This window comes from Cornus florida, unplaced genomic scaffold, assembly GCF_030987335.1.
Source record: "Cornus florida cultivar Cherokee Brave unplaced genomic scaffold, ASM3098733v1 CherokeeBrave_3.0.0_Hap2_Chr11, whole genome shotgun sequence".
Classification (NCBI taxonomy): domain Eukaryota; kingdom Viridiplantae; phylum Streptophyta; class Magnoliopsida; order Cornales; family Cornaceae; genus Cornus; species Cornus florida.
This window is the reverse complement of record NW_026775581.1, coordinates 50,746,258-50,771,318: the sequence shown is the minus strand read 5'-3', so window position 1 is coordinate 50,771,318 and position 25,061 is coordinate 50,746,258. Positions and strand designations below refer to the sequence as shown.

General features: G+C 34.4%; 1 pseudogene; it reads right to left on the bottom strand.

The window, feature by feature from the left end:
• Positions 1-22,221: 22,221 nt before the first annotated feature.
• On the bottom strand, positions 22,222-22,320 carry LOC132287406 (small nucleolar RNA R71; annotated as a pseudogene).
• Positions 22,321-25,061: the final 2,741 nt, after the last annotated feature.

Sequence of the window (25,061 nt, the reverse complement as noted above, 5' to 3'; positions counted from 1 at the left end):
CAAACAAAATAAGGTTTAAGGTGGTTAATCTCCAAACAATTTTAGATACTAAACCGGTATTGAAATTATTAGTTTAGCTTTTTTGGTTCTTTGCTGGTGGTACATCTACCAACACTACTTGTTGTGGAGGCATTTAGGATGCAATGGCCGACTTTTTAAGTTGCAACATTACCATTAAGAAATTCACTAATACTCAAGTATTTCATTTTCTCTTCTAAAATTTAGAAGAAAATGAAGTACTGAATGGAAATGGTTGACTGTAATCATTTGGGAAACGTTGGATTGGATTGAATAATTCAAGTTTAGATCAAAATAGACTGTTCACAGAGTTTAGATTTTAATTTTTTTAAGCAAATACTATTAAACTCCAAAATCTCAAAATAGACGGTTGACAGAGGTTAGATTTTAAATTTTTTTTAGCACAACCATTAAACTCCAAAATATCAATCAGGATAAGAATAACCGAAGCAGATAGTGGATATATATAGTAGAGGCCACTTGTATAAATAAAGACGGTTCACTAGAAGATATTTATAGAAGATATTTGTGACTTCTAAGGGTTTTTAGCTCACACCAGAATTTTTTCTTTCTTCTATATTTTTCTTTTTGAAGCCAATTCTTTGTATTGTTAGTTTTCTTCATGCTCCATTCCGGAAAACATAGAATCTTGTGCTGCATGGGACACTATGGGATCCGTCTTAAAACTGAAATAATAGAAAGCTAGTCACTTTGCTCAATATCTTTGTTTCTATGCTATAAAACGCAACCTAACTATATTCCAAGATTGGATTTGAGATCTGGAGTTTTGTTTATTTATTTATTTATTATTATTATTATTATTATTATTATTATTTTTGTCTTTTCACTTTTGCTTCCAAGTTGCAGCAATCATTCGAAACATTTGACTATGTACATTGGTCAGGACATGTGGCACTAAAGGGGGCCATGCATTTTTTTTTTTTTGTTGTTGCTGTAATTTCGGTGAACCACATATCTTACAATTTCCCAATCAGATATGTTTCCATAATTTTATCTTCCTGGGGCTGTCAGGATGTTCCGATAGCCACTCATTGAGTCTCATGGCATTAATTCTTTCAGCAGCAACAATAAATTCCTACACATGGTGTGACACCATGCATTATTGTTGCTAAGCATAAACTTCATACAAGAGTTCAAACAAAAGGCTGATGTGGTCTTCTTGGATTTGCTAGGGTTGTAATAAGTGGACGTCATCTGCCAACAAATTGAACTTCTGACCTCACCGAATTTTGTCCACTCCGATTGGTTAGGCTAAGCAATTCTTAAATACTTAAAAAATAAAACAAAAATATTTTTAAAAAATTTGTAGTTCTATGAAGATTGGTTTTTTTTTTTTTTATTATTTTTTTTAATTTTAGAAATTGTGAACTAAATATATCTTTGTAAAATTGTATGATTTCTTAAGTTTAAGAGCATTTACAGTAAAATATTTTTTTGTGTAAAATATACATTATAAATTTTTATTTTTTATTTTTATTTTCGGTAGTCTGTTAAGATACACTGCCACGTCATCAAGGTGTAAAATTGTTATGTATTTTACATAATATTTTTACACAGTCACATCAGCATATTTCCTTTCTCTTTCCTCTTTCTCATTCCATTAACGAATCAATCTTATATTAAATAAGTTCGTAAAAATTATGTGGGGTCTAGGCATGATACTGGTTGATTATTATTGGGGATATATTTTTACACATAAGGTATAAAACAACTGCTGGAGTTAAAAAAAAAATAATCTAAATTTTTTGTGTAAATCTATTTTGACATATAATAAAAATATACACAACGATTAGAAATATTCTAAGAAATCAGAAGACTATTTTTATAAAATTAAACCAAACAAATCTTCAAATGAATAAGTATTGATCATAGTTAGATTTAAGATGCCATTGTGAACTAAATATATCGTTGTAAAGTTTTAAATCATATTCTCACACATATGCAAGAGTAGAGTTAGGATTTCATTTCAAGGGTGGAGTCAGAGTATTTGATGAGGAAAAAAATCAACGAACATGATAAATAATAGGTAGTTTTTTTTCACGTCAAAAAAAAAAAAAAAAAAAATAAATAAAAAAATAAAAAATCATAACCAAATCACTAACTTTTTCAATTCTAATTTACTAATTCATTTTATTGCATGTATAATGATCCCAATTCATCAGCATATTAATCTAAGACACCATATTTACTGGACAGAAAAAAAATTCCACTTAATGTGGCTTAAATTCAAGCACCAATCAGAACACCAATAATACTATCCCTTTGCACAAGTATTTTAGAAGTATTTTTTATGGTGGTAAATCAATGTATATCCATGTCAAGAAACAAGAGTGAAGTTATGGTTCGAGTTTGTTAATATGTCAATGTTGTTAAAGTAGTGATTTTAAGCTATATTTCTACACCATAATAATATGTTAATCAAGGAGCAGTACAAGAGAGGTAGAGACTCGTCCTTTAGAAAACCTCGAACCCTATTGAAAGAGGAGATATATTAAATTGAACAAATAATTACCAGTAATATATATATTTTTCCGTGAAATTCAAAGGACTTGTAGAATTTTGTTTCCGTGGCCTCATTCCTCTACAAGACTGGTGCATTATGATCTAGTGTCCCATCAACAATTGTGAGGATTTTCAACTATATATATATATATATATGTCCTGGTGAAGTACTAATCATATATTCTATTGAGTATATCAAGGTTTTTTTTTTTTTTTTTTTTTTTTTTTTTTTTTTTTTTGGCATTCATTTGATAATAGTAGTAGTGAACCCCAATCGAGCATGAGTTGTCACCGTGTTACGATATAGTACGGGTGTACCTTGTTTGGGACAGCTTAGAAGGGGACACAATTCGTCTCAAGCGATTTACCTGTTGTTTGGCCTTTTCGTGATCCAAATATTAAGGTCTTCAATGCAAGTTGCCGAACAGTCTTGTCTACTGAATTGGGTACATGTGCCACATGGACTCGTGTCCCACAATTGCATGCATTCACATGGACTCATATTTAGGATCTACTACTGTTCTTCATAGTCTTATTTGTTCAAAGTATATGCAAAATACAGTAACTTTTTAAGCTTTGTAAGGGTATTATAGGGTTTTAAATAAATTTCGAGCATGGGCAGACTGATTTTATAATAGGAGAGGTCAGTGTTACACATGTTAGAGTGTTTCTCAATTTCATCATAATATTTGGTTCGAGGTGGAATTATGGAGGAGCAAGTGAAGACTGAATTCAAGCCAATTCTGACAGAAGTGAACAGGTTCAAGTTATTTAGAACTAGTTCAACTTTTTCTTGAACTAGTTGGATATGATAAGCTCAACTGAACTAGTTCAAAAAGTTGAATCAGTTGAACAAGGGAAGCCAGAAGACTGTTATGTTATTTTAGAGTTGAAGATTGATATGGTAACTCCTTGTATGCAAGTTGGGAAATACTTGTCCAATAAATAATTGTATTTGAAGACTATATAAATAGAGATGGGTGTGAGAGGTTGAAAGATTAAAAAGAGAGAATAGATGTAAGGGGTTAAAGGGTGAGTGTTGTGAGAAAATAGGAGAGTATATGTACTTTCCGAGTGTATATGTGTAGCTTCAAAAGAGATGATGAGTGAGTAAGTGAAATTTTGACATTTGGTTGTATATTCTCTTCTCTCTCTCCATGGATGTAACTCTGGAGTTGGGTGAATAATGTAAAATATTATTTTGTATATGGATGTGTATAATTGTTCATATATACTTGTGTTGATGTGATGTGATGATGCTTTCGCTGTGTGATGAAGTAGGGATTTAATTCTTTACAATAGCCGATCATTTAGTGAGTTAAAGAGAGCTAATATCCCTTACAACTCATACTTGAACCAGAGAAGAGGTCAATGTTATATTGAAACTAAAGGTGATGTCAATGTTATTTAGGCAATATTTAGGGGTTAGTGGTTATAGGGGAGGGGGTAGGGTGTAAGGCTAGGATACATGCTCCTGGATATAGGGAGTAACCCAACTACTCGGGTAACACAATACTTGCATCTACATAGGAGGTGAGTGTATAAATAGACACATTTCATGTATTTTAATTTCATTTTAAAAGTAATATAAATTTTCAAAATAAAATTGAAAATATGTTTTATTTTCCAACAACTATTAAGAAGATGTTTGGGATACTATTAGAAATTGTCAAAACTAAATTTTGGAAGTGATGGTATAATTAATATGAAAAAAATACTTGTGCAATAATTTATATATTTAAATTTATTTTTGATAATATAGGTAAAAATATAAAAGATTAAAAATTCTATTAACATTTATTCGACAATATATAAATACAAAATGAATAAAATACTTATGTGTGCTTTTTGTTTTTTAATTTATTTTAAACAATTTATAAAAAAAAGTGTGTGTAAAAATTGGAAATGCAATTGACATTTATATATTAGTATAGTAGAGATAAAGAGACGAAGAGAGTCATTAATCGGTTTACACTGTTTCTTTTTAAAAACTAAGCAAAAGTTTTCCTTTCATAATTTAATTTTTTGACCATACATAATTGCCAACGAGAATTTTTAAGAAATTGATGTTAATGAAATTCATTTCGGACAATTGAACCTTCTCGAATTGTTTCTTTTTTTTAAAAAAAAAAATATTTGTGCCAAAATGACAGAAGTCAAGAGGAACAAAAGACCTTGCACATGTAATGGATCTTGAAGTACTATTTTCCCATCTGACTTAATCCACCCACATTCAGATTACTTGTTAATGGTTGATCAAATTTTATAGATTCACTCTCTCAAACACGAAGTTCAGATCCTGGATGGATACTATCAACTAATGACGTCCATCCGATGCATCCGCTATGGTTATTTTATACCCCCTTTCTTTTCGTACAATTTTGCTTAGTATACCCGCTGTTGTAGAATTATAAACCGTATTGTTACTCTTGTTCCCGTTGGGATAAATCTAACCCCTCTCCCTGTTTCCATGCCGCCAAATTATCTGTTCATCACATTCAATGAAATGCAACTTAATTTATAACAACTTTAGCAACAATAGGGAAATTATACAACATAAACTTTAGAACTTTTATCAAATTCTCTAAAGGTAGTAGCACTAAACCTTTAAACTAAAGACCTCCCTTCACACCATAGACCAAATAATTGTTGGGTAGCCCGAAATAAATTTAAAGTGGGAGCAATTTTTCAAAAATAATTTTCTTGAGCGGAACATGATCGTCTTAATTAGTTTTAATGAATCATTATTAATCATTAATTACTATAAAATGTTAGATCATTATACCTCTTAGACAATTGAATAATTGCCTGTCACAAATGATTGATTGCTAGATAGATGTCCACAGTCCTTGATCTCAAACGAACTACTGGATCTTCCCTCTTATCTCCGAGTAGGAAATCAACTAGCTGTGAGAAGTGTGGGCTTCCAATCCCCTTCAAAATTATAGAACTACGAGAAAGATGTGTGTGAATAATATATCATGAATAAAATTATTTTTCACGTGTGTTGGAACAATCCAACCACTTCCTTTTATATGGAAGTAGTGTTCCAATTGATTACTCTCCTTAACAATCCAACCACTTCCTTGTATATGGAAGTAGAGTTCCAATTGATTACTCTCCTTATTCTACGTAAATTCACCTTTGATATACTGCTTGCAGTACAGATTGGACTAGGGGAGTGATATGATAGGCTTATCCTCTCAATCAGGTATTCTATTAGCTTGCTAACTCCTTAGCCTATTAGAATACTTCTATTAATTATTTCCAAATCCACTTACAAGAAATAATTACACTCAAGGACACGGATAAATATTATTAATTATAATTTAACTCCTACAATTACTTAATACCATTAATTGACACCCCTCCACGTTAATTAATTATTTAGATAAATATTATCATCAATCTAATGTACTAAGTAATTCATATTTGGTCACCTAGGTATTTTTGTTTGATCACATATAATTAATAAATAATAACCATCTATTTAATATAACTGCTCAGATTTCCTATGATCAAATCAACCTAGCCAAAATACTTTTTCACATGGATTTCATTTTGATAAAATACGTACTGCAACATATATATTAAAATTTACCCAAAGTAGTCAAGTTCCCTGACCCGCAAGTCACTCAAGTATATCAAAGTAAATATTAATATAACCATAGTTAGTATAGTTCTCAGAAATAAAAGTCAACTTACATCAGTAATAGATAAGGAAAACTACTCATGATGGTGCAAGTAGTTTTTTTACTTATCGTCGATTCATTTAATGTGTCCCACACACTAACACATTTGATTCTGAATCACCCCATCCAAACGACTGAGATATGTTAGTCCACTTAGTGTTTCCACCGAGTTAGAAACCAACAGTTACACTCATGAAATAGAATGTCCAAATTTATTCTTTTGAGTGAGAACATTAATAATTACGAATACCGATTAATTTATATTTCCTATGCATGAGCTTTTTTCTTTATGTGCATATAAATTCATCCTGCCATAATTAATAGATAATTAGATCAAAAAACTCTTTGAACTACTTAGTACAATGAATCATCAATATTATATGAAGATAAATAAATCAAATTTTATAAAATAAATGTCATATTACATTCAATGGCTTTACAAGGCACGCATAGCCCTTAAAAATCTCCTACTTGCACTCAGAGCCATTCGCTCTCACATCTAACACGCATGTCCTCAATATGAAGATTAAATTTCCTTATTGTTCGTAAAGGGATCCGCAAGGTTGTTCTCCGATGTTATCTTGGTTACTACCACATCGCCCCGATGTACTATATCTCTTACAAAATGATACTTCATCTCTATGTGTCAACCATGCTTATGCTGGACTGGATCATTATATTGTTCTATTGCCCGAATATTATCACAATAAATGATATTTGGTAAGCCAACATTTAGTACCACATCCAGATCCATGAGAAAATTCTTTAACCAAACAACTTCTTTAATAGTTTTTGATGCAGCAACATACTCAGGTTCTATAGTTGAATCCGTAATACAAGTTTGCTTTATACTCTTCCAAATTACAACTCCTCCATTAAGCGTAAACACATACCCAAAGGTTAACTTTCTTGAATCCTTGACTGATTGAAAATTAGAATCTGTATATCCAACAAGAACTAGTTCATCACTTCCATAAACTAACATATAATCTTTTGTTCTTGTCAAATATTTGAGAATGTGCTTGTGATGACCTTGTGGGTGGGTGTGCCATGAGTGGGTGCGAAAGACACTGACAGGTTACCACATTGGCGAGCTACGGGTGTACAGTCCCACATCGCCTGGGTAGAGGAAAGGTGAAGTACTTATATGTAAGTGTGTCATCTCCAATTAGTATGAGGCCTTTTGGGGTGATGCCCAAGAGCAAAACCGTGTGGGCTCAAGCCCAAAGCGGACAATATCATACCATGTGGTAGAGTGGGTTGTTACAAATGGTATTAGAGCCTGACCCAGCCGGAAGTGTGCCGACGGGGACGTCAGGCCTCCAAGGGGGGTGGATTGTGATGACCTTGTGCATGGGTGTGCCGTGGGCGGGTGCGAGAGACACTGACAGGCTACCACACTGGCGAGCTACGGGTGTACAGTCCCACATCGCCTGGATAAAGGAAAGGTGAAGTGCTTATATGTAAGTGTGTTATCTCCAATTAATATGAGGCCTTTTGGGGTGATGCCCAAGAGCAAAACCGTGTGGGCTCAGGCCCAAAGCGGACAATATCATACCATGTGCTGGAGTGAGTCGTTACAGTGCTTCACTGCTATCTAATGCTCTTTTCCAGGATTGGACAGATATCGGTTGACCATGCCATCTGATATCCGATCTTGTGCATAGTATAATATACATGAAACTACCAACTACACAAGCATATGGTACATGTCTCATTTCCTCCTCATCTTCTGGTGTCTTGGGACATTGGTTCTTAGAAAGAGGTATTCCATGTCTGAAAGGTAAAAAAGCTCTATTAGAATCTTGCATAACATACTTTACCAAGACCTTATCAATATGAGTACGTTGTGGAAGAGATATTATCCTTTTACTACGATTCCGCAAAAACTTGATCCTTAAAATGTAATTAGCCTCTCCTAGGTACTTCATATCAAATTCATTGGATAATTATAACTTAACTATTGATAACCCCCCCACATCAATTCCAATGAATAGTATATCATTAACATAGAATTAATAAAATTACCACTCTATCCTTAATCTTCTTACACACACATGGTTCATGTGCATTTTGCTCAAAACCAAAAGACTTGATTATTTAATCAAAACAATTATTCCAACTCTAGGATGCTTGGTTAACTCCATAAATGGACTTATACAACTTGCACATTAGATTCTCTTAGCCTTTTGCCATAAATCCGTCTGGTTGCTTTATATAAATGTCTTCGTGCAGAAGACCATTCAAAAATGATGTCTTAACATTCATATGCCAAATATTATAATCAAAATGAGCACCAATGGCTAAAAGAATCCGAATATACTTTAGTATGCCTACTGGTGAAAAGGTATCTTCATAATTAATACTTTCACATTGAGTAAAACCTTTTGCAACTAACCTAGCTTCAAATGTTTCCCCATTTTTGTCTATTCGTATTTTCTTTTTATATACATATTTGCAACCAATTGGTTTGGCCCCTACAAGTGTTTCTACTAGCTCTCAGACCTCGTTAGAATACATAGATTATAACTTTAATTCCATGGCGTATTGCCAACTATCCGCATCTATATCTAACTTAATTTGTTCGTAGCCTACTAGGTCTAAATCATGTTCATTCGGGATAGCTAGATATGTTTCTCCCAAAAACATGTATCTTTCAAGTGCATATGGAATCTTCCCACTACGATAAGGCATTGGTGTACTTGTCGCAGGAGAAAGAGTAATGAATGTTCTAGTAACTCTTCTATTCTATTCTTTACTATAGGTATAACAACTTGAGGATTTGTTGAGGACATGTCAAACAAAGTTCTATTCCTTCTTTCCACTACACCATTTTGTTGAGGACAAACTAGTGTATACAATTATCACATAATTTCTTTAGAGATTAGGTGATTCTTAATTCTCCTAAGAATTATTGACATCCTCTATCAGATCGAAGAGTTTTAATAAATTTTCCTAAATGTTTCTCCACCTTTAGTCCTTGAATTTCTCAAATGCCTCAAACTTATGGGTCATTAGGTAAATATATCCATATCTAAAGTATTATATGTAAAGGTGATGAAATACTCATAGCCACCTCTTAGCCGAATATTAAAAGGACCACACACATCAGTGCGTACCAATTCTAATACATCTTTGGCTTTATAGCCTTTGGTTGCAAATGTCCTACTGGTCATTTTACCTTTAATACAGGATTCACATGTTGGCATATGCTTCATTACATCCATTGGTATTAAACATTTCTTAACTAATCTTTGAATCCTTTTTTGATTAATATGACCTAAGTGTAAGTGCCAAAGATACATTGGATTGTTTGAAGGATTCTTTCTCTTAACACTTAGATTTTTAGATGAATCACTCATTTCAGTGTTATGCAGTAAATAGGAGTTTGGGGTAACCAAGAATAATTCATTATCTAAAATACTAGAACATACAAAATCACCATTTTTATTGATAATAACTTTATTTTCACCAAAACTGAGAACATAGTTCTCCTTATTTAAACAATAAACTGAAATAAGATTTCTCCTTATATCTGGTACATGGAGACATTCTTCTAAAACTAATTTAAATCCTATCACTAAACCGAATAACAACTACTTAACTGCAATGACAACAAATCTAACCTTTCAACCAAAATGTAAGTATATATCCCCATCATTAAACTTTTTTTTCCTGAAACCCTATAATGAATTGCATACATGATTAGTGGCTTCGGAATCTACAATATAGGAATCCATAGATCTAACCACAAAGCATGTCTCGATGATATAAATACTTGTAACCTTTCTAGCTAAATACTTAGAGCAATTCTTCTTCTGGTGCCCCTTTATACCACAATAATAACAACTTCCCTTAGGAGTTGTTTTCCTTACCTTCTTGTTCTTAGAGATATTAGGCACAGTGGGCCTAGCCTATTTGTCTTTCCTTTTCCTTTTCCTATGTTTCATGCCCTTACCCTTAGGTTTAGATTTAGAAGAAGTAGCATGAGTTAAGTTTACATTGACGTTCACTTTTATCATACTCTCTGCTAGTTATAGCTCATTCAGAAGTTGAGCTATAGTAAAATCTAGTTTATTCATTTCATAGTTTAATAAATAAATAAAAAAATGATTAAAAGAATCTGGATTTATATAGTATGATATTGTTTAATTAAAAAGGTCGATCAAGTTTGCTCTTTGATTGATTTTTGAATTATTTTAATATTACCTAATTAAAAATAAAAACCAATAACACTAACCTGTAAATAAAGTAAGTGAGAAATGATGTAACAATCCACTCCATCACATAGTATGATATTGTTAGCTTTGGGCCCAAGCCTACATGATTTTGTTTTTAGGTTTTACCCTAAAATGCCCTATACCATTTGAAGATAGCATTAACACATATAAAAACTTCACATTCACCTTACTCAAGCGATGTGGGATTGTGCAACCTGTAACTCGTTTACTTTAGTCACTCGCCTAATGTCTCACACCTACCCATATTACACCCACCCACATAAACGCCACAATCACCCCTCATAAGGGGCCCAACGTCCCTACCCACATTTCTAGCTAGGCTTTAGTTCTGCTACCATTTTTAACAGCCCATTCTACTACATGGTATCATATTATTTGCTTTGGGCCTAAGCCCTTATGATTTTGTTCTTGGATTTTAACCCAATAGGTTTCATACCGTTTAGAGATGTAACTAAAAAATATAAACATTTTACCTTCACCATACCTAGGTGAGGTGGGATTGTGCAACCTATAGCTCGTCCAGTGTGGTAGCTTACCCAATGAGTAGGGTAGTAAATGAGCCAAGGCGAGCTTGGGAGTGTTCGGGCTTGGCTCGACATATCATCATATACATTTAAGCTTAGCTCGAGCTCGATAAAGCCTACCTTAGCCATAATCAAGCTCGGCTTGACATGCTTTTGCCAAACTCGAGCTCGGCTCGAGAGCTCATTTAAGCCTATAAATATCCATCAGTCTTCCCATTTCGTGTATGGTTATATAACATATATATATATATATATATATATATATATATTTATATATATATCCACACACAACCATATCTAGACGACTAACAGTGATACCCCAAAATTTCCACGTGTAGGTTGGCTAGACTCACACCCGGAAACCCAAGGATATAAAAAACAATTGATAAATTAACAAGCATAGAATACAAAAGTAATAATAATAAAATAAATATTAACATTGAAAAGACAACTAGATGATAAATAATAATTCTCTGACACTAATGCTCCAAATAAATCTAATAAATAATAAACATCTCCAAAAAGTATAACTCGGGAATCCATAAGTTAAGGACCCCTAACCAAATCCCATAACCGAAATGTAAAGATAACAAAGTCTATTAAATAAACTAAACAAGGATAATATCCTACATCAATGACTCTGGAAGAATAAAGATGAATGCTCTCAGATCAGCACGAACAACTGCTACGACTGGTACCAACAAGGACGTGAAAAATAAACTGTGGGTCAGACCCACAAATAAGTTTTTTCTATTACAACCTAATCAGAGAACTGATAAACTATATGTCCCCAGCTGAACTTATGTAATAGCTACATAGTTGATAAATATATATACACACTAAACGCTCACTGGACTATAGGGTAGTCTCAACTGGATAGTAGGTATCTCATGAAAAATGGCACACAAGGTGGTCAAGAGTCCCCCTATACCAGGGCTATACATCTTTTATATCCAATTACTCATCTCTGCCGGTAATATACGCCTCAGTCCTAACCACTGATCCTGAAACCTCAAGCTCGTATCATGACTCACATATGAATATATATTAATACATCAAATAAGCCATATCTAAGAACGGCATAATGCAGAGTGTCTTGACTTATTAGCCAGCCCACATACTCATAAAATATCAAAGATATACCTTACATTGGTGTACTATATCAAAGAGCCTAGCTTATTTGCTATCTCATTGGTTCCATCATATACAAAACCATATCTAACAATGGTATACAATATTAAAGAGCCTAACTTTTTAGCTATCTCAATGATCCTATCACATACATACATAAATCTCATCATGGCTCTATCTATCTAACAATGGCACAACAAATATAAATAGTAATAGGACGAATCTAGGATCGTAAATACAATAAAAACATAATAAAATCATAATGCCATTTATTTATAGTTAACAATGGTAAGACAGATAATTACCGCTATGTATCTTGTTTATAAATAATAGTTACAACAACACATATGATTAAAATTATATACCATATTAACACTCACTTTTACTTTCACAATATAAATGTCACAAAAGATCAATTTATCATTGATTAGTTAATCTGATCTTTTCCATCAAATCTTGGATCATAAGAGTGTAACTAAGTTTTTTTTCACGCAATTAAATCTTATAATATTGTTTCCGAGGCTTTAGAACATGTCCAGAGTTTAATAGAATCAATTTGGAGTCATTCAATGTCAATTTGGAAAAAACAGGTCCGTAGAGCTTGAACACAACCTCATTGTGCTCAAGCACAAACCCTAATGCTCGAGCACTGGGTGCGGAACAGTATTGTGCTCGAGCACAAAGTCGCGCTAGCAGTTTGTCGGGTCTGTAACAGGTATGGAAACCCCCCATTTTGGTCCCAAATCATGCATCTAAGTCCCAAATCAATTTCCGTCATTTATATACATCATAATTACATGTTCTAAGCAACTAAAATCAAATTTTAGTACATTAATATGTAAGATCAAACATCATATACCCATATATACATACACACACATATATAACATTTTCAGGCCAATTCATCGCAACTAGTTGGGTTAAATTCGTCCTTCATAAACCCTAAAGTCTAGCAAAGGATATAAAATTCATAGGAACTAAAGGGAGGAATAGAACATATAACTTTCCTTATGGTTTTCAGATTAAAAACCAATGTTCTTTTTCTCTTGTCTTCTTCTCCAGCACCGGCAGCCTTCGGGTTACCGTCGTCTGCTTATTGTGGTTCAGTCTAACCTAAGCACAGTCCCTCTCTTTTCTTCTTGGCCTCGGCTCTTCCTTCTCTTTCAAACCCTAGTCGTCTTTCTCTCTTTTCTCTCTCCTGTTCTCACGTAAAAACCATCCCCACATAACTATATTATATATATATATATATATATATATATATAAGCACCTCTATAATTATATAAATGGATTTACATTCATGGGCCTAAAGTCTTCCACCCATCTAGGTCTTTATTCATCAAATACCTTAGCCCAATCCATTGAAATTAAATAAAAATAACATAAATAACCAATCAAACAACTAAATATACAAATAATTAATTTAACAAATAATGTACGCAAATCACATTTTATTCAACCAACACACATATACAATTAATTATATATGAAATCAAATAACTAATTAAATTACAATGAATAATTAAATACCTAAACCCATTTAAACAACCAAATAGCTAAAGAATTTAATTAAATGCATTAAATAAAATAAATAAATATTCTAAAAATTAGGGGTATTATACTAACTAACCATTAAACTCTGAAAATGTCTGATCTTCGCCATTTTCATCCTCTTTACATAATATTACAAGAGATAAGGGAGGAAACCTTGGACGATCAAGTTGTCAATTCGTGGTTTGGTGGATGGCCAATACTTGGAGCTTTTCGGCGCTGGGTTGCTATGGCAATAGATGTCAGAGTACTCTTTAGCGTGAAAAATGAAAAAGGAGGTTAGGGTTATGTTTACGGCGCTGGGTTGTTATGGAAGTCCTCATATTCTTTTTTAGCATGAAAAGAATGAAAAAAATAGGGTTTGGTAAAGTTTAAATGGTATACGGGCTTGGATCAATGAAAGATAATGGACTTTGATTATAAATAAGTAAATGAAGGCTGGTTATAAAGTTAAGTAAGCTCTTTTAACATGGGTATTTTTCATAGACTCAAAATAATTATATATATATATATATTTCAAACTCAATACGAGCCTTTAAACAAGCTGTTCACAAATGCGTTTACGAACAAATGAGCCGAACGAAGAGGCGTTTGAGCTTGGCTTGTTAATAAACGAGCTTAAGAAATTTTTTTTTGAGCTTGGTTCATTTATTAAATGAACGAACACGAACCGAACCCTTAGTGAGTCGAGTTTGAGCTGTTTGTAGAACGCTTGGTTCATTTACAGTCTTACCAATGTGGCAATTCTGTTGCCATCACTTTGACATTTTCTCTTTAAACTCGTGCAACCAGTTACAAAAGTAGTTTCTCATTGGCTTTAGTATGTTTGGGTTCCTTTAATAAGTGAGGCTACATTACTCACATTGGGTGTTCAACTCATTATATTAAGACCATTATTTATTACACTGATTACTTAATGTTTTTTTGGATTTATGGCTTTGATATAAAAGAACATGGTAATGCTATAGTCTATAAAAGACTTGATCAATAGAATAGCAAACAATGAATTCCTAAGTTTTAGCTGATTCCTGCTAAGCTATTCAGACGATTATTGAGAGGAAGGGATTAATAATCTCCTGGGTTTCAAATACCTTGTGAATAATGAATTTGAGATTCTAAATTAAGAAGCAAATTTTGAACGTATGTCTTTAATAAGATCAAAGTACAATGATAAGTTGATTTGGAATTAATTTAAACTATGAATTAAACTACAAATTAAATTGCGAGCTAACTAGAAAATGAAAATATAAGACTAAACTAAGGTAATTGAAATGAACTGAAGTTGATGATGTGTTATGTGCCTATAGGGTGTCTTAAGCCTCTTATATCTTCCATGCATGGTAGTTATTCCTGATAGCTACCTACTTTTTGTGTTTCAGTAATTTGCGCAACCGTTTTTCCTGGTAAGTTAAATTTGTATAAAAAGAAAAAAAATTATTTACGGTGTACAAGGGGCACCCCCTCAAAAGAAAACATCAAAAATTATAAAGGCACCAAGCCCACCAAGCTATATAAGCTGATGACACAAGCCCAAAAGGACTGACCAAGGCTTAAGCGAGGCTTAGAAGCACAGAGTATAATAAGCCCACTAGATAATAGTAGCAAGGGCAACTACCGAAATTTTAAGCAGGGCAGGATTATCTACAAAAATTAGGGCATCACATTAATTAAATACTAAGGACATGACTCAGCCAGATCATCCACCAAAATCAAAGATTAAGTTTTTTTAAGATGGGTTGAAGAATAAATTGGGCAAGTTCCAAGTTTCAACAACTTTGAACTGAAAAGAGTTGATTTTGAATCAATTCATAAATTGCATCCAGTGTTCGTTCTTGCTACAATAACAATTAAAGAACACTCTGGCATTGCAGTCCTTCCAAGTATGGTAAATGAAACTCGCCAAGGTAAGTTTCTTTATAAGGATTTTTCTTGATTTTTTGCTTTTGTTTCTAATTAGATAATGGCCAAATCAAAAAATAATGCCAATTGCTAGGGCTAGTATGGAAACCACATTTGAATTGAAGAATTACCAAATTTGAGATCAATAATTGCACTGATGGAATTGATAATTATGAGATTCAGGCCTATTTAGGAAAAATACACACACATTGGTGTTGCATGAGGTACCGTAGGTTAGACTTATCTTCAGTTTGAAGTTTGCCTTGGATAGCAACCACAAGCAAAAGGAGAGTTTGCTAATATTTTGGATAAAACCACACAAGGGAATGCCAATGAACTTGAGGAAGCTAGGGAGAGATGATTCTGATGGTGCATTTATAAGTGATGAATATTACATATTCGAGGCCTTAAATGTGTGTGACAATGCAATCGAGTGAGAGGTTGCTTCACAAGGTCAAGATATGAATGTTTAGGAAGCCTTTTTAGTTAAACATTTATAAAACCACTGCTACTACTAATGGAGCATAACGAGTAGGGATCGTCCGTAGGTATTAAACACGTAGTTGGAATATAACTTCGACTTTAGTGGATCACAAGATTGCAAAAGGGAGAGAGTTTAGTTGGTTGATTACTCTAAAGTTCAATTAAATTAAACTAAATGAGCTAGGGGTTTAAGAGATGAGAAGAGAGGCTTAGGGCATTGGAATCACCACTAAGCTCATTCACTAATTTACATACTTTCAACTAATTGGGGAAAACATTCTTGTAAACAAAATGCGACTACTAATTGCAATATTAAGAATGAACCATTAAATTCAAGCATGAATTATCTACTTAACCAACAAATAAACTAAGAGTAGCACAACCCATCAAGTTTAAGCATGACCCATCAAATTAGTAATAATTGTAACACACATCAATCTAGAGAATCATGGAATTTGCAATAATAAGTCATGAAATATCAAAATCAGGCATAGATTGTCTACCTAACAACACGTAACTAATGTGTAGCACAACCGATCAAGTCTAAGCAAAATCCATCAAATTAATTGATAAATTCATTGAATGAAAACCATGTATAGCTATCACTAAATCCTCAATTAATCACGCATAGACATGCAACCAACATAGATAATCTAGTGTAGAGATCAATTATCAAATAATCACACATAAGACAACGTGTAATCACATAGAGAATCAATAGGAGAATTAAACCACATAAATCAAAGGAGAACCCAAGATTCATTTTATACACAAGGTTATAACATTAATCATAACAAATAAATCCCCAAAAAGTTAAATAGAAGGGTTTAAATTACAAGTTTGGGGCTCATCCAAGCCCTTGGAGAAGTCTAGCCAATCATGGAGGAGGTGGATGTGGTCATGGGAACCTCAAGGGAAATCCCCAAACTTGGCTCCTTCCTCTTCTTCTTTGTTGAATTCTAGAGAGAGTGTGTGTGTAGATTTTGAGATGTGTTCTTGGTGCCTCCACTGCCCTCTTTTCCCAAAACCTTAATCTTTAACTTTTCTAGAGAGAAAACTAAAGCTATCTACAATAATATAACAAATGAAATACCCTTTACAAAATGCATGGTTCATTTTCCCTTTTATGCAAGCTTCTTGGAGTGCAAAACAAGTCAAAAATTGGCCCCTAAATGATTTAATCTCGCAGCCACTTGGTAGGTGAAGTTTGGGGGAAATCGGGAATAAACAGCTCTCTGCCAGCAAAGTTGCAATCGATCGCATAATTCTGCAATTGATCGTCGCTGATGTGGCAGTCTCATCTTAACAGCTGACAATCCTATCTGTTGAGCTGGCGCTGACGTGGCATTGTGAACGATCGCACTTTTCCGCGATTGATCATGAATTGAACGAATAGTGACGTGGCAGCCTTATCCAATGCTGACGTGGCTGTGAATGATGACGTGGCCTGCGATTGATCGTGAAGAATCTGCGATCGATCGTAGATGCTCCACGGCAATTTTCTGAACTTTTTTTCGGATTTTCTGCTTGACTCCAAAAAAGCTTTAATAGACTATTTTAGCCCGTTTGAACCTTATTGACCTTAAATAGACAAAAACATAAATTGAAACTAAAACGGAAAGTAAGATAGATAAATGGACTAAACTATCCTAGCTTAGGTGCTAAAATGTGCAACATTTGAGCATTTATCACACTCCCAAACTTAGATATTGCTAGTCCCTAGCAATGAACTATGAAATGAAAACAAAGAAATGAACAACTATATAACTATGAACTTGAAAACAATAAAATGATAACACCATTTTGATAGGAATCACGATTGCATTTAGCATATGTAATAAGCCTTTAAACCCCTAGGTTACCCCTAGTGGATAAGTGAAGTCTAGTGAGGTTTTCCAGAAATGATACCCACAAACATTAAGCTCTTTCTTACTTAAAAGGCACCAACATTCCAAACAAGCATTGAAAGAAAACTACCTCAAGTATGCCATTTTTCAACCATCTCTAAGTAATTTCCAAAATTTCAACAAGAAGCAAGCAATTATGGTCCTCCACACATCAAGCAATATAATCATGCAAATCAAAACAACTCTAGCATTATTTTAAGTATACCGGCATCAAATATGTTGTTATCTTAGTAAATCAATGAAATGGGCACAACCAGTCTCAAACTAGCACACAAATCAAGTACCAATCATCACGACAAATAATGAACCTCTTTATTCAATTTATTTCCAACATGCTCTATTTTTCTTTTCTTTTTTTCTCTCTCTTTTTTTTTTTTTTTTTTTTTTTTTTTTAAGGATCAAAGACAAGAGTATGATGCAATGTAGTGATCTCTTAAGCTTTCTAGAAGATCCATGTAACGAGTATGAGGTCAATGTCTCCCAAATTGGATGGCTTTAGGGCATTAGGTGTAAAGACATTCCTAAGGACTTACAAGCTCAAATCAATTAGGCTATAAATCAAAACAACTCTCATCTAATCATTTTCTTGCTCCTCACCTTTGGAGAGAAGCGCTCACTTTTCTTTACTCTTTTTTTTATAACTATTGTGTGGGCCCTTCACTTTTCGGCGTGAGAATTCAATGCTTAATGAGGCTAGAATCTCGGCTACTCGGTAAAAGGGTTTGTTATTAGCATGCAAGGTCATCTTGTCAAAAATGAAAGCTTTCAAAGCCTACTAGCTCAATTGGGATATAACTAAAACAATGATCAACTTAGCATATACCCCACAAATGAATGTTAGTGTGCGCTTATGCAAGTGTAGTACTTTAGAGTCGAATCTCAAAGCATTCCCATAAGCAAGATGATGCGGACCACAAAAGTAAGCATGAAATCAAACTTCTGAAAAATTTGCTCCTAAATGGCATCCAAAGGCATATAAGGAGTATTGAACTCTCAAGTTAAAATATTTTTCAATTCAATGGAATATAAGCCTCAAAAGATTAAAATCATTGCTAAAATGGACCTCAAATCTCAATCATGCAATTAAAGCTCAAAACTTAAAGTAGAATGCAACAAAGTGATGAGCGCTGAAAAGTGCATATTTAAACCCCTTAAGCTTAGGCATTCTAGTACCTTTATCTATCTTATTTTACCGTTTTAGATTAATTTCGTATTATTTCCATTTCCAGTCACTTATCTCGAAAATAAGCTAACTTAGCCAAATAAGAGCAGAAATGAAGTAATTCTGAGATGAATCAAAGAAAGGAGCCAAGTGGAAGCAAAAGGAAGAAAAAGGTGAAAATCAACATCTTCGATCGATCTCAGATCAAAGTTCGACAAGATGGATTAGAGCCATGATGACATTTTCAGAGATCTCAAAAGTTCGATCGATCCAACATCATTCTTCGATCGATCGAACTACTTTGTCCTTATCCAAATGATTGATCTTATCTAGTTGTACCACCCTACCAACCACTTTTATCCTTTTCCCAAAAATATCTTCAAAATATCTCAGATTTGTTTTTATCCAAAAAGTGCCGCCATTGAGGATCGATTCAACTTCAATTCGATAGATCTCAGCCATATTTGATCGATCCAAGTCCAAGGTTCGATCGATCGAACTTCCTCCAATGTGAAAAAGTTAAATTTCCAGCTCATTGAAAGTTGTCCTTTATCCAATCATTGGGGAATATTTGCTGCATGACTCCAGCTCATTTTGTGTGTCATTTGACCTACCTATATAAGGATAATGATTACTTTTTCTACCATATCACATCATATTATCTCATACCTTGTAAGAACTCTTGGAGAGCAAGCTTAGAGGAGGAGGAGGCTAGAGACACCATTGGAGACTCTTCATCAACCAAGAAGCAAATCCTTACCATGGAGTTAGCCCTTGAGGGTTGGAGAAGCACTACCATGAGTGGTTAAACATACTCTTGGGGCTAGAGTTAGCCCCAAGCATGCTTTCTACATCTTGATTTTGTGTATTATTGAGGGATTAGTGTTGTAATACATGTTTTGGTACTTTTATATATATAGATCTTGTTTATTCAATGATTTATGCGGTTTAATGCTTCCAATTGATCATTTCATTCTGTCCATATGTTTATGTATGCTAGAATAGATGTTCATGTGTTTGTCTTTATTTCTTGTGTTATTGATGCATGTCTATGTGTATTAATACCGTAGATCTAGAGATTGTCAAAACATAGTGCTTAATGGAATGCTCTTGTAATTTTCTAGATGGTTCATGCTCATTTCTTAATGGATTGTGCCTCTCCCTTAGCTTAATTAGTTTAATTTCATGTCATTAGCTTAATTATAGTGTAGTGGTAGCATAGTTGTTAGATGGGAGGACAATCCATACTTGTTGTTTGATGTTCCATACTTTTGAATGCAAGTAGCATATGTCTCTAACCTTGTGGTGTATTTGGCTTGTGAGCTTAATGAAATGATTAATGACTTGCTAGATATATTGTGCTTTACACATGCTATTTAGACAATATATACTGAATTGTTAGATATATTGTGTTTTTCACATGTTAATTAGACAATATATACTTAATTGGTCACCCTTGCTAATTAAATCAACCAATACACACACACATCAATATTGCAACACACATTTCACTCATTAGTCACTTGTTAAGGGTGTAGAAAAGCATTGTTTGGTCGTAACCTCTAAACCCCAAGATCTCACTTTCTCTTACTTACTCTTCGTTGCGTTCCATTATTTAGTTTAATTTGCTCTCTTGTTTAATCAACCAACCAACTATTTGTTTGATCATTCGACCTACTAACCCTAATAGTGATTCCACAACCAAATTCGACTCTAATCCCTTGGGACGATCCCTACTCACCCTAACTATATTTTTAGTGAAGGTAGTAGTGGCTTCTATAAATGTAAAACTTGGCCCCCGCCTTAATGCACACTCTTAAGCTTGTGGTGAACGGCACACCATAGTTTTTGGCGCCGTTGCCGGGGATTAGGCAACGTCGTATTTGTGGAATCAATTAGGAATTAGTCCTCTTTTGATCGTGTCTTTACTTTGTTTTTAATTTTCTTTTTGTTACTTATTCTGTTTGTTCATTTTTGACAAGAAGCATTGAGCTAGAAGGCAAGCAAAGGAGTCACCAAGCAAAGAAGCTAAGCAAGCTAGGAAAAATGCTAAAAGTTTAAAAAAATTGCTAAGCTAAGCTATAAATTTGGAGTTGAAGTGCTAAAGGACCTTTGTGAGCTTTTTCTTACTCAATCCCTTAGTTAAATCGTCGTCCCGCGTGGAGGCTTGTTGTTGTTTTTAAATTCTTAGATAAATCGTGAGCTCGCGTGGAGGCATTCTTAATTGTTCTTTGCATCATTGTTGTTAAAGCATAGGATTATGGGTTAAGTGTTTATGGAGGAAGAGTCATTGAATTGTTGTGAAGTCAAAGTATTTGTTCATTCATTGTGTTTGTGTGTTTTTACATTGTGCATGCATGGTCGTACATCACTAAGACCAATTCTTGTCCCTCTTGATTTGCATCTTGAATCCGTAGTTAGAAATCCTAGAGGAAGAGGAAGTTCTAGTTCTACCCAATCCATTACATCAATAGAAGGCCTTAATGAATAGCATGTAGAGGACCTTGGTCACATAGACCAATAAGGTATCCTCCATCCAAATGTGCATCATGAGAACATTTAAGCACCATTAGACATGCCTAGGCCATTCATTCACCAACCACAACAATAACAAGGCCAAGTTCCATTCAGAATGCCAATGCCAATGTATGCTCCATAACCTCCCATCATTCAAGGAAATCAAAATCAACGTGCCCATGTTGCACCTCAAATTGCTAATCCTCCACTTGCTTTAAGAGATCACTATATGCCTAATGAATACAATGCACCCACATGCATTCAATTGCCACCATTTAGAGCACATCACTATGAAATCAAGCCACAAACAATTCAAATGCTTCCTAACTATCATGGACTTCCAAGTGAAGAACCTTACAAGCATTTGGATGAGTTTCTAGAAGTATGTTCCACCGTAAAATATACAGACATGCCGGAAGAGGTCTTAAGACTCAAACTTTTTCTATTCACCTTAAAAGACAAGGCAAAGTATTAGTTTAACAATCTTAGGCCTTTTTCAATCACTTCTTGGGCAGAAATGCAACAAGAGTTCTTGAAGAAGTACTATCCGGTTTCTAAGACCAATGTTATGAGAACCTCAATTCGAGAATTTTCACATGGGGATGGAGAAACGTTTCATGAGGCATGTGAACGCTTTAATGAATTGCTTAGAAAGTGCCCACATCATGACATATCCAAATGGCAATTAGTTCAATATTTCTTTGAGAGCTTATCAGACAATTACAAAGGCATGGTTAATGCTTCCATGGGTGGCTCATACATTGATAGGCATGAGGATGACATGTGGCGTCTTTATGAAAGCATGAGTGAAAATTCTTTGCATAGAACATTATCATCCAAGAATGGTAGAAATTCACAAGGTAGGAAGAGTGTTGGCTTACATCAAGTCAACCATTCAAATGAAATAGCCGCCGAAATGAAGTTTTTATCTCAAAGGTTTGATCAATTTTTGATTAACCAAAACTCGGCGAACCAAGTATCTTCCTTCCCTAACCATTCTCATCGTGCATCAAATGAAACATGTATGACTTATTCTAGTGTTCTTCATTCTACTTCTCATTGTCCTTACGGACAAGTGCAAAATGAACCTAATGAACAAGTCAATGTAGCTTTTGTGAACCAAGGGAACAATTCTTACGGTACTCATTATAATTCAAGTTGGAGAAATCATCCGAATTTCTCTTGGAAAAACTAAGGAGAGGGCTTAAACCCTTCCCAAGGCGGTTTTCAAGGGAAGTACATTCCACCTCCACTTCAAAACCAAGGATCCCAAGGTTATAGACCTTATCAATCACAAGGAAATCAATTTGCTGACTCTCATTTTCCCAACCAATCTTATTCCCAAGGAAATGCTAGAAGTCCTGCCTTTGAAGAAAAAGTTTTGAATGCTTTGGGCACTCTTGAGGCAAATACACAATTGCTTCATTCCCACTTTCAATCTATTGCGAAGCTAGAAACCCAAGTAGGGTGAATAACAAGTACTCTTAATGCAAGAGATAAGGGAAAGATGCCTATGAATGCCCCACCAAAGCAACAATGTGTTGTGGAAACCCATTCCTCATCGAAAGGCCATACCATTGAACATGTTAATATGGTGACTACATTGCGGAGTGGTAGGATTGTGGACAATCAAGTTGAAATGTCCAATGAAGAAAGTGAACCGGTACAACCTCAAGTTGTCACCCGTCCCGTTTCACATCCCATTCCTCCTTCATTGCATATACATGATATTGTGAATGAGAAAGCTTCAAAATGTGATTTGAAGAATGATTTTGAAAATGATTTGAAGAAAGATTTGCCGAAAAATGAATTTGAAAAGGCTTTGTTGAAAAATGATTTAAAACAAAGTGATTTGAAAAATTCTTATGTTGAAGAGACTTCAAAGAAAAATTTTGAAAAGAGTTTTGAGCCAAAAGTTCCATTTCCGGATGCCTTAAAAGGATCCATTTCAAAAGACAAGCAAAAGGCAAAAACCAATGAAATCATGGAAATGTTTAGGCAAGTGAAAGTCAATCTTCCACTTTTGGATGCAATCAAGCAAATTCCGGCTTATGCTAAATTCTTGAAAGACTTATGTACCCAAAAGTGGAAGAACAAAAGCCAAGCACTAAGAAAAGTGGTTTTAACCGAGCAAGTAAGCTAAAATTTGCAATATAACACTTTACCAAAGTTTAAGGACCCCGGTTCATCTACTACTTCATGCATCATTGGTGATCATATAATTAATCGGGCGCTTCTTGACTTAGGAGCAAGTGTTAACCTTCTTCCATACTCGGTTTATGTCAAATTGGGCCTAGGTGAATTGAAACCGACGTTAGTAGTTTTACAACTTGCTGACCGATCCATTAAAAAGCCTAGGGGTATAATTGAGGATGCATTGATTAAGATTGACAAATTCTTCTTCCCCGTTGTCATTGACACGGAACGTGTCCCCAATCCTAAAAGCCAAATTCCCGTTATCTTTGGCTGTCCTTTCTTAGCAACCGTTAATGCCAACATCAATTATAGGACGGGGATAATGAAGATCTCATTTGGCCACATGAAGGTGAAGTTGAATATCTTCAATCCCACACCCAACTTATTTGACAAATATGAAGGAGAGGTTAATGTTGTAGATAAATGTTATGGTCTTCAATGTCAAGGAAGTGAGCTTTTGTGTAAAACCAAAACTTCAAAGGGATCATCTTCAACCTTGCATTCTAAAAGTCTTGTTTCAAGTTCTTGCTTTGAAAGGGCATGGAAGCCCAAAGGTTGTGATTGCATTGACAAGGGATCAAAAGTTTCTTTTGAGCTTAATCCAACAAGTTCTTCAAAGAACTATTTGTTGGGTGGAGTTCAAAGCATATATCACCCCAACAAGGAGGGGATGCATTACAAGATCTTTGATCCGGGCTAAAAGAGCCCAATATCTTACTAGAGACGTTAAAGACTAGCAAAACATTTCGTTGGGTGTCAAAACCCTATTCCTCCCTCATTTCGATCTTAAATTTCATTTCTTGGGAAGTCTAGATACTTGTTTTTGGTTCATATGCATTGCTAGGAACTGTGATTAGGATTGCATGAACTTTTATGTTGTGATTGAACATTTTGCATAAGTTCGATCGATCTCAAATGAGAGTTCGATCGATCGAACTTCCATCTGCATCCAACACTTAGAAAATTTTTCGACTTGCATCCAACTGCATCCAAATCACCTCTCTGTCCCATCGTTCGAACTTATTCTCAGATCGATCAGAAGACCTTAGATCAATCCAACTTCAAAGTTCGATCGATCTCGTGCTCCAACACTTAGAAAAATTTTGAGCCTGCATCAACCTGCATATTTCAGCTCTCTGTCTCATCGATCGAAAACATTTCAAGATCGATCTGAAGTTTCTCAGATCGATCCAACTTTAAAGTTCGATCGATCTACA